Source organism: Aedes aegypti, chromosome 1 (assembly GCF_002204515.2).
Source record: "Aedes aegypti strain LVP_AGWG chromosome 1, AaegL5.0 Primary Assembly, whole genome shotgun sequence".
NCBI classification, from domain to species: domain Eukaryota; kingdom Metazoa; phylum Arthropoda; class Insecta; order Diptera; family Culicidae; genus Aedes; species Aedes aegypti.
The window spans coordinates 3,688,755-3,700,718 of record NC_035107.1 but is presented as its reverse complement, the minus strand read 5'-3'; the positions used below and the strand labels follow the sequence as shown (position 1 = coordinate 3,700,718).

The 11,964-nt window shown below is 38.4% G+C and overlaps 1 long non-coding RNA gene across 2 annotated transcripts; it reads right to left on the bottom strand.

The window, feature by feature from the left end:
* Window positions 1-302: 302 nt before the first annotated feature.
* Window positions 303-11,432, bottom strand: LOC110674726. Of its 2 annotated transcripts, XR_002499133.1 has the most exons (3): window positions 10,631-11,432; window positions 703-1,067; window positions 303-648 (listed from the first exon to the last, which is right to left on the bottom strand). It is a non-coding gene; the product is annotated as an uncharacterized LOC110674726 (long non-coding RNA). The 2 variants fall into 2 exon arrangements; XR_002499132.1 differs by lacking the exon at window positions 10,631-11,432 and having other exon boundaries at window positions 703-1,514.
* Window positions 11,433-11,964: the final 532 nt, after the last annotated feature.

The window sequence follows — 11,964 nt, the reverse complement described above, 5'->3', positions numbered from 1 at the left end:
CTATTCAGCATGACCATGCTGAGGGTCGTGTGTTCGAATCCCGCTGGTCGAGGATCTTTTCGTAAAGGAAATTTTCTCGATTCCCAGGGCATAAAGTATCTTCGTATCTGTCACACGATATACACATGCAAACATGGTCAATGGGCAAAGAGAGCTCTCAGTTAATAACTGTGGAAGTGCTCATAAACTGAGAAGCAGGCTTTGTCCCAGATGGGACGTAACGCCAGAAAGAAGAAGAAGAAGAATCAAAAGAGCAGTTGTGTGATACATCAAATATGAAGAAAAATTATAAACGCCTCTTGTTTTGAGTTTTAAAACATAGCGAATTTGTAATGGTTTATGAAACTTTCGTCAGTGTCACGTCCATTTGTCTGTGGTTCACTTTTGTATGCAGATGCAGTAGCCGTCATGTACGGTCTCACAATTCCAAGCGCTCACCAGACCATGCCGGATGATGCTCGCTCACCGATCGTATCCGGTCGAGTCGTCGTCCGTCCTCATCCATTGGCGGCGCCGAGATAGACTTCCGAGAGGGTTCTGTTTACAAATAGTTTAATTTTTTGCTTCGATTTCCACCTGTGTTACTAATTGGCCGTGAAAGTATTCGAGACTGGTGTTTACGGCTGGCATGGGCGTTGAGATTGTTTGCTAGCAAAAAATATTATAAAATAGAAAACTACATCGATTATGATGGGAACTTACCGACCGATAATCAAACTTAACCTTTTGTTTCCTCCGCGATAACAGATGGCCCTAATTTTGAGGCAGAGTAAAATCACGGCCCAGGTGATGGTTCCTAAACGCGTTAATTCGATCCACTCTTACCGCGACTTTCACGTCACGAGCCAGCGCCGAGATACGTTCCGCGGCACTGATGGCGATGATGAGCCCCAATCTCACAGCCTGCTCAGTTTCGAAGGCACACTACCGGCCTCCTCCGTCGCCTTTCGTTGCTGTTGTTGGTTGATGCACATCACAGCAGGCTGCTTCGCGTTGCACTATTACGGCATAGCGTCAATTTTTTCGGTGTTGTTCGTTGGTGGTTTCCAAAGCGAAGAAAAACAGTCCTACAAAAATGTGTACAAAAGAAAAATCAGCTCCAATAATTGAGCGTTTCTTCGCGGTAGGGAAATCGATTTGCTCGATGCGATTGGTGAATGTTGAATGTTCGGAGAGCAGGCAGGGGTGCTAAACATGCTTTTGATCTGAGATATGCGTTGGAAATTAGTGGTTTGCTACGTTTGATTATCTCGTTGTTACTACACAGTAGGCTGGGTGATATGCTCTTCACGGTGTGATCGCTTCCGCGTGTCAGTCACTACTGTCAGATTGAATCAATTATAAGCATTTTTAATGATACCCTAAATTGCTTTGTTTTACGTAAACTATCCAACGATTATAGTTCATAATTTTCGGATTGTCAGATACCTACGCAACACGTTTTTTTGGGATGCAGTTATCGAAGGATACGTTCCTGACGTGATAAGTAGAACGTTCCATAAACATACCAATTATTCAACGGTTATCTTATCAACTCGGTGTCTCAGTGAGTGACTTGTTCAATAATGGGTACCATTGTGTGTTACGAAATTGGAATCATTGCAGTCCATCGTGGTTTGTATTTATTTTGCGATGACGGTAACTGACGATTTTTTTTAGAACAAGGTGGATGTGCCTTATTGAACCGTTGTTGCGTCAGTTATGTTAGTTACGATTGTCACTGCTTCGCAAAAGTATCGTTAACAAGACGAAGAAGGATTGTCTTATCTTTGACCTTTAGATATGTGACCAGTACGTCTACAATCGACTGGTTATGACTTTAGACGTTACGACTAGTGTAAGTCGAATTATTCATTGCTGACAAGACGACGGGGGACCCTGTTATCAGGGATGCCAAGGTGTTTTTTTTGAAAAATCTGGATAATTTAGGAAATGTTGTCTGGAAAAGTCTGTATCTTGTAGGTGCGTATATGGGAAACCTTACAAATTCACTACACATTTTTATCTGGATCTTCCAGGTTCTTGAAAAATTGAGTAGAAAATCCGGAATATTCCAGACAAATCTAAAAGGTTTGCACCGCTGCCTGTTATGGTCAAACTTAACTTTACTTGATTCTAGTCCAGTCGTATTTCTGTTCTGGTGCTTACTGTACCATCCTTACGATCCGATTGTGAGGTCAGAATTATCCTGCATCTGCATGCCTTATCCTTTTCTAATCCTGGAAGCCACTAATTGAGGGGATTTGATGCAAAGAGTGTAAGTGACAAAAACTATGTGCGTTGCGTTGCGTTAACATGAGATATTGTATGCATTGCTGCTTGAAACGAGGGGTACAAAAAGAGAGAGGGTGTCAATATAGAAGACCATAATCCGCAGTTCCCGCAGTTCACCGATGCTGTATTTGAGCATTGGAAGTTTAGCGTAGAGAAACTATTGAAGTCGGTTGGATTTCTGGACGCGGTCAAAAAGCATGCGCCAAGTGTTGAAGCTGACTTGGCGAAGTTTCCAGAAACGGACGGAAAGGCATCGAACACAATAATTTCGTTTATCCACGATGATTTGCTGGATTTGTTTTTTTGGAAAAAGATACAGCTAAGGATATTTAGAATACGTTGGAAGGTATTTACGCAAAGAAGACGCTTTCATCACAAACTCTTATACGCAAGCAACTGGTCAAACTTAAAATGGCAAAAAATCATCCATCTGGGATCATCTGAAAACATTTGGAAACTGTAATCAGCAGGAGCCAAACCTGAAGAAGCTGATCTAGTATCACAGCTTATCGTCACCGATCCATTGCAGTCTTATCAGTCGAACGATCCATTGGAGTCTGCGATGGAGAACCTAGAAGAAGACAAATTAACTTTGGATGCTATTAGAGAACGATTATTAGCAGAAGCTGTGAAGAAATGTAATAGAATGGCTGACGTGTATCAGCGTTTGTAGGAAGCCTCCAGAAGTAATGAAATGGATGACGAAACGAGTCTAGGAAGTTCCCAGGAAAATATAATCGGTGTTACAAAAAAGGACATAAGGCCAAAGAGTACAATTATAAATCCGAATCCGAAGCCTATATTGCAAGTGGTGGAAAAATTGTTGCGTTCAAGACCGGTGAGTCAACAAATTGCCGAGATGGAAGGAAAGATTCTTTCAAGCTGGACTTCGGTGCTAGTAATCATCTTGTAAATCGGAAAGAATATTTCATTTCTACGGAAAAGTTGAAGTATCCGAATGAAATTTGTGTGTCAAAGAACGATCAATCTTTTATTCCTTTGTGCAAAGGAAGAATCGTAGGGACCAATACTCTGGGTGTTACGTGTGCTGTAGAACATGTTCTGTATGTCGCAGATCTACGAACAAATTTACTATAGGTGAAAAAGCTGACAGAAGCAGGCGTTAACTTTTCCTTTGAAGCAACGACAGCTAATGTGAACTATGATGACGATATGATTGGTGTATGTCCCATGAGAGGAAGTTTTTACTAATTGGACATTTTTCTACCTGTTGCAGTAAATTAGTGTAATATCGAAAACGCTAAAAATCGAAGCTTGAATCAACATTCTATTAGAAGACTTGAGCAAAAGAGGGAGAAGCAAGGATTTCACGATGGAGAATTTTCAATTTTTGATATTGAAGAAGCTGCTCAAGACGCTCCCTTCGAAACTCATTCACAAACAGTGGCTAGGAAAGGTATTGGATGGCAGCACATGTTTCCCGATCAACGTTTTGAAATGCAACACGAAGAATACGAACTGAGCGATGTTTGATGTTAGATGTTAAAAAGTAGATTGCATACCTCGAGATGATCACAAGAATTTTTGCCGATCTTATGGAGCAAACTGGATGAAAGCGGTAAATCGGAAATCAAAACCATTACATTCGAATAGCGTTTGGCAACAAGTGAAGCGTGCTCCTGACATCGTGCATCAGTCAAATGCTAGAATCTGTCCGTCCCGTAAAATGAGAAAGCATAAAAGATTGGCTGATTAAGACAGGGTGTTGAAGATCGTATGATCAAGTTTCCAATATGCTATCTCAGTAACCCGATCAAGACATAGCCTGGTAACCCGATTGTTTGGATGTGATGTGACAAAAAAAATGTTCAAAGTTGTTGTTTATAGTCATGTTTCGAATCCATTTCAGAGTCCTTGTCGAAGTCCTGTTCTATTGCTGTCCAGTTTTGTTCAAAGTACTCACTGTCCTAGTTCTGTTCAAATTCATCCGCTCTGTCTTTATTAACAAAATTCTAGGTGGACTTCCCACTATAACTCCAAGATCAAGCGACTATCTCGGGATTGGGGTTCTCTCCCAGATCCTCGGCATGAGAGGTATGTGTTCTAACCAGGGTTGGGAAAAAATCTGAAATTCACTCTACAGTAGTCGAACAAAGCCAATCACAGTCAGCGAAGCCAGTGAAACTCACGCCCATCGCTGCTGTAGGCAAAAAGCCTTGAAAATGGCAAAACACCCGTTGCTAAGGGCAACCCAAAATTATTGTAAAAAAATGTTCTATTTCCCGCTGCATTTCCCGCATTTAGAGCCTTCAATGACACTACTGATTTAGAGAAATTCATGTACCCAATATGGACCGATGCACGAGTTCACTAATTTGACGTTTGAGCGGTGCCGAATTCTCTTGTTGCCATGGTCACTTAAATAACACGGCACCGCTCAAACGTCAGATAGTGAACTCGTGCATCGGTCCATAGGCTACTTGATGAGATTCATGATTTTAAACTACTGTAGTGAGAGAACCACGTGATTTACGCAAAATTCAAGCCTACTACTATTACCATTCTCAGCACTGGTTCTAGGGTGCCAATGAAAATCGATTTTTCGAATTTCAAAAAAAGGTAGTGCTCAAAAGTTTTGTCTCCTCGAAAAAAGTCCCCATGCAAAATTTGAGCTCAATCGGACTTCATTAAGTGGACCCCCAAAGCGGTCAAAGTTTGGCTTTTTTGACCCATGAAAAATCTCCAAAGGGGGGGGGGGTACATGAAATTTCCGAAATCGAATTTTTTTTTCGATGCCAGATGTCTTAGAAATGCATGAAACGTCGAGATCTGGTGTTATTTGGAAAAATTTTTTTTTGAAAAAATCGACCTTTTGGTAATTTTTTGAGTTGGGGGAGTGAATTGAATTTGAAATGAACGATTTGAATTCAATTGCTTAGAAATTCAAGGCAATAGTATTGAAACATATCCTATATCATTGTTGGCCACTGAAAGCATATTATATGTGATATTTCATTAGGGTGGTTCATTTACTTTCCATTAGGGTGGTCCTTTTTGTTAAAAAATAATAAAAAAAAATAAAAAATAGAATTTTAATTGAATATTGAAGACAATAGTATTGGAACATCTCTCACATTATCGTAAGCCATTTTCTACATTTAAATTGTGGTATTTTATTAGGGTGGTTCACTTATTTTCCATTAGGGTGGGCCTTTCTGTCGAAAAATCATAATTTGAATGGGATATTAAAAACAATAGTATTTTATCACCTCTTTCATCATCGTAGGGCATTTCCTTCATTACTTTCGTGATATTTTATTAGGGTGGCTAACTTTTTCCATTGGTGTTTGCCGAAAATTAAAAAAAAATCAAGAAATTTTGAATTTGATCCTTTTTTTTTAGCACAATAGTATTTTAACACCTCTTTTATAATCGTAGGCCATTGTCTTCATTTTTGTTTTGAGAGGCTTTAAATTCCTCTGAATTCATGCGCCTCTAGTTCCATTTGGACACTGTTAACATATTTCATTAGGGAGTTTCTCTCATTTTCCATTAGGGTGCCTCATTTTTCGAATAGTTTGAAACTATGATTTCTCGCAAAAGTCTCGTTCACTTTCCTTAATTATGGTGTCATTGTAAAAATTTCAACCTTAATATCTACAGACCGAAAGATTATGGTGTGGACTACTACATAATATTTGCGTAATGTTCGACGAAAAATGTAAAGGTAACTTAGTTAACAACAAAAGAGTTTTCTTGAAAGCCTCTCATTGTTAGAAAGGTCCTTTTGAAAAGTTTTGCGTGATTTTCATTCGGAATGCAACACAGAGGAAATTTCGCAGGAAATTCTAAAGGAAATTCCGAAGGAAATTCCAAAGGAAATTCTAGAGAAAATTCTGAAGGAAATTCCAGAGAAAATTCGGAAGGAAATTCCAGAGAAAATCCCGAAAGAAATTCCAGAGGAAATTCCAAAGGAAATTTCAGATATAATTTCGAAGAAAATTCTAGGGGAAATACGGAAGGAAATTCCGAATTAAATTCCAGAGGAAGTTCCGAAGGAAATTCCAGAGGAAATTCAGAAGGAAATTCCAGACGATATTCCGAAGGAAATTCCAGAGAAAATTCCAAAGAAAATTCCGAAGGAAATGCCGAAGGGAATTCCAGAGGAAACGAAAATTGTAGAGGTACTTCCGAAGAAAATTCCGAAATAATTTCAAAGCTTCAAAAGAAATTCCAAATGAAATTCCGAATCAAATTTAGCATGAAGCTCCAAAAGGAATTCCGAAGGAAACTCCAGAAGAAATTCCGAAGCAAATGGCAAAGTAAATTTCGATGAAAATAACTAAGGAATTTTCTATGGAATATCCAAAACAAATTTGTAAGGAAATTCTCAAGAAAACTCTGTAGAAATTCCAAAGAAAATTGTAAAGGAAATTTCTAAGAATATTCCGCACTAAATTTCGAAGGTCCAAAAGAAATCCCTAATGAAATTCCGAAGAAAGCTCCAAAGAAAATTTCAAAGTAAATTCCAATGCTTCGAAAGAAATTCCAAATAATATTTCGAATACAATTCTGAAGGAAGCTCCAAAGATAATTACACAGGAAATTCCGAAACAAACTCTAGTAGAAATTAGGAAGGAAACTCCAAAGAAAATTTCAAAGGAAACTCAAAAAAAAACTCCGAATAAAATTCCAATGAAAAGTTCAGAATGAAATTCCGAAGGACACTTCATAGGAAATTTCGAAAGAAATACCACAGAAAATTGAACAGGGCACTTCTAATGATACCGACGAAAATTCCACAGGATATTCCGAAGCAAATTCAGGATAAATTTCCAATTTTGAGGAAATTTCGTAGAAAAGTCCAATAAAAAACTTTAAAAGGAATTTCGAAGGAAATTCCGATTAAAATTCCAAAGGAAACTCCAAAGAAAATTCCGTTGAAAACTCCAACGAAAAAATCCATATGAAATTCCGACGAAATTTCTATAAGGAACTTTGTTACATCTTTGAAGAATAAACGAGAACTGATTGTTAAAACTGGAATTGCCTACATTATCACAACCGAATCGCGTGTACTATAGCAAGCAGAAGGCAACGTACTTTTGGTTCGGGAATGAAGGAGCCCAAGGCTGAGAATCTCTTTTGAAAATATAAACTAAACACTTTTGTTGCCCTTCATCGTCGCCCATCAAGCTATTGTCATAATTTGAATACGTCAAAAAATATTTCATCCCTTTTTTATCTGTATTTTGAATATGGCAGTTAGAATTGTGCTTCACTGAATTCACTGATTATTGTTATTGGAACGTTTTATTTTAACTATTCAAAAGAAAACCTTAATGAAAATATCTTAACGAAGAGTTGCATGCCAATGAAGAATCATGATTCAAAACTATACAAACAAAGTTGATTTTTTAGATCTGTTGAGAATATTTTTTTTTTTAATTTACAAATTAAATGATCACCCTTATGCAAAACTGAGGACAATAGCCCCAATGAAATATCACATATTATATGTTTACAGTGGCTTACGATGACATAGGAGTTGTTTAATTACTCTTATATTTTCTATTCCATTCAAATTCTCAATTTTTTTTAAAGGACCACCGTAATGGAATATAAGTGAGCCACCCTAATAAAATATCACGAATGTAATGAAGGAAATACCCTACGATGATGAAAGAGGTGATAAAATACTATTGTTTTTAATATCCCATTCAAATTATGATTTTTCGACAGAAAGGCCCACCCTAATGGAAAATAAGTGAACCACCCTAATAAAATACCACATATTAAATGTAGAAAATGGCTTACGATAATGTGAGAGATGTTCCAATACTATTGTCTAAAATATTCAATTAAAATTCTGTTTTTTTTATTTTTTTTTATTTTTTAACAAAAAGGACCACCCTAATGGAAAGTAAATGAACCACCCTAATGAAATATCATATAATATTCTCATTTTCTATCTAAGGCGTACGAAAGAACATTGGAGAAGCTTTGTGCTGCAGCTTCGACGTCATTGGGATCCAAAATTACGCTCCAATCAAAGAGCAACTGAGCAATACTGCGATGATCGGCCTTACGAAAATTGTAGCCGTAGGAAACGGCAACAGACGAAATAACAAAATCAATAATGGTGGATGGTGAAGGGCAAGTTTCACCAAGGAGCAGAAGCTTCGCACAAGGAAGCAACAAAAGGAAAGGGATCCGCAGGTGTCGATAGAAGAAAGGGGCCCCAAATGACGTAAAAGAAGGTGAATCGTAAGATAAGGTCAGAATAGTCTTAAGGAAGTGGGTGAAGTATTGTGGAGGTAGATGAAAACGAGACAAAAGAACAAAAGAACACTGAGATAGAGAGAGAAGAAAATCAATAAGACGAATAGGAAGAAGAAGAAATAAACAGGAGTTTGAAAATGCAACAGCGTGTGCTAGAATAAGGGCGTAAGTCGCATGATCGATTTCTCTTCATCGATCCTCTCTTCTATGAATAAAGGTGACAAGATGCAAGTTTGTCAGCACTTTTTCACCTTGGGACGCAAGATTGCATCGCTGCCTAGCGGTCTGAAGTGAAAAAATTCTAACGAATTTACATCTTGTCACCTTTATTCACGGAAGAGAGGATCGATGAAGAGAAATCGATCATGTGACTTACGCCCTTATTCTAACACACGCTTGAACTCAAGTGTTTTCCTGAATTCCGCGAAACAGCCAGGATTAGCGTGCTGGTCCTAGAGATAAGAGTATAATACAGAGTCTCGTTAGCCGCTGGGAAGGGTCACCTTCTGTGAACCCTACCGGTGACCTGCCGTGAGTTAGTGTAGATTATTGTTTAATTTTGAAAAATCATTTGTTCCGTTTGGTATTGTAAATGTTGCACCTATCGAACGCGACGATTTGTAATCTTCGCCGGTGAAACCATCGCCAAAATCGTCGCCAGCCAACCAGCCGCTACGAATTTGACATTTCACCAGTCTTACCAACATAACGGCAAATCACCTGCTTTGATTTGTTTGCTGGCGACGATTTATTTGGTATGTTTGAAAGTTGGCGGCGCGTTTCGTTGCCAATGAAACAGACAATAACTTAATGAATACAATAGATGTTCTAGTTCATTCAAAAACTACTTGGAGTAAACACTTTCATTCTACTGGTGTAAGAGGCAATCTTTTGAATGGTTTTCAATATTTACTATTAAAATATGGTTGAGACTCTTACCCATTCTTATAAGTAAACGGAGTATTGTATGAATAAGTATCGATGTTCTAGGTTCTCCATGAACAATATGGATTATATGCCAAAGGATCTACAAGCGTAAGCAATCGTATATTGATGATTTTAAATAATGGCATTAACTCTTGAACCTTCATTTAATTAAACGGGAGTATTGCATTGATTTATTCCAATGTTTTTGGCACTCTGAGGAATCCATCGAATATAACCTTTGAATCTACAAGCGCGAGCAATAGTCTATTTATAGTTTTTAGTCATGACACAAACCCTCAATCATTCACATAAGTAAACAAAGTATTGTTTTGATTTATACCGAAGTTTTTGATCCTATAAGGACTCCACGCACTACAGGCCTTTAGATCTACAAACGTAAGCAGTTGTACTGGTTATCAAACCAAAAGTTATAGTTCTGTTTGATGAGGCACAAGCATTTTCGAAATTCAATCAAATTTACTCAAACATACTTTGTAAATCGGGGGCATAAAAGGGCAGTATGATCAAAATTTGAAAATTTTTCTAGTTTTCTTAGTAACTCAGATAGATATCAGTAAATGATAGGATTCCATTATAACTGATCTGGTCTTAAGTAAAAATTGGTGAATTTTCGATGAACAATGATCATTATTTTCCTTTCGATTTCAGAGTTAATACTTCTATGATCTGTATATAACCTATCGGATAAACTAACAATCGATCGAAGCAAGCCATTTATTCACTTTTTATCGCTTTTTCTGCCATTGTGCTCCAACTGCACGAGTTTAATTTGTCGCCCAATGTGAAATTCAATACGACCATTAATTACGGTAGCACGTTGTCGTTTTCACACCTTACGGAGTAAATATCACGTTACCAATTAGAAATATTTGCATTGTTTGCTGTTCTTGAACGTGCTGTTTCTGAAGTTTTTGACATTCATCGCACCGTTTTGAATATTTGCACCTTCTCTGCCGGCGATCTTAATTAGTTTCGTCGCAGCATGCTACAATCGAGTGCAGTCAGTAGGTTAGCATGAGCCTTTTGTTCTGTTTGATAAAGAATATGTGCACTTTTGAATCTCTGAGATAACAGAATATATGACTCATTAATTTGGAACTTTTTTTTATTTCCATGAAAAAAGCAGTTTACCAAACGAACACCATAAACTCTCCCGACAGATTACCTCAATATAATTGGGAATTACTCTGCGGCAGTTTGTACCGGCATAATTTGCCACATGTGCGGTCGCGCTGTAATAATTTCTCTCTCGCGTGTAGACTCCTCAGCCGCGCCCGTGTCTCTGCGCTCTACCGCAAGCCAACAACTGCATTCTTTGCCGGGTTGGACCCGCACTTCACAACCTGCTACTCGGTTCCCGTTTTCCCTCTTGTTTATGGCACCATGTGGCCCCGGTTTGCTGGTGTACGTTTATCTGGTAATCCGCTTGCATATGGTTTGGTCGCACTTGAGCCAAACAGCAACGACTACTAACGTCGTCGTCCGTCCCCTGTAGACAAAACTGCCGGTTTCTGCGTTCTCAATTCGCTTCAATGTCAAGTGCACACGTCTACAATCAAACATATGTAGAAAAAAGCCGGTAGTTAGGGAGTCCGTTGCTTTTCTGGTTGAAATTTCTTCTACTCTGGGCTCTTTGCCGCTTCGCTCGGAAGCTTCCCACAGGCGGTGCATTTCTCGTGCCGATCCAAGCAACCAACGCCTACTTCTCTGTGAACAAGAACTCAACACTTTACAACGCAATCGCAGGCGCTGCTGGTTGGGTTGGTAGGCATTTTTGCTTGGATGAGGAAGAAGAACGCCTCAGCAGCGCCTGCTGCTGCAGTTCAAAGCAACAACGTTGGGAGTTCAAGGGTGAAACCCAGTCAGCCGACGAGTGACTGAATCGGTTGGGATTTTAGCTGTATTTGGGCATGTCCACACCGGTACCCGGCAGTCAGCACAAGGCAAGTCCGGAAAAGGAGAGACAGAATGGAAAAATAATCGTCATATGAGTAGGTTCGTTCAATTGGGTCCTAAAATTTTTAATGAAATCTTGTTTTTATTTAATAACACGAAAAAGCATGTTATTGTAACTACTTTAGCAATTTTTCCCGCTCAAATAATGGCTATAACATGTTTAAACTTTAATTTAAAAATTTGGTTCATAAATGAACCTTGACACTTTTGATCATGTTTGACGTTCGCTTAGTCGACAAAAACACCACAGGGGTTTTAGTTCGACCACTGGGGTTGTTCCTATCTGACATTTGGTAAGGGACACGGAAAACAAAATACACCCAAAATTTGAGTTTAAGCCAAACGATGTGACCAAATCTAAAAAAATGTTTTTTGGGCTTAAACCAACGGAAAACATTATAAAATTGAGTAAACATGTGTTTTTGGCCTAAACTTAAGCGTTTGGCACTGAAATTGGGACAGGGCTTTAGGACCCTATTATATAAAACTATTGAACCATTTGAAGAGAAGCAGTATTCTTTAATATTTGGCATTAAAATTCCC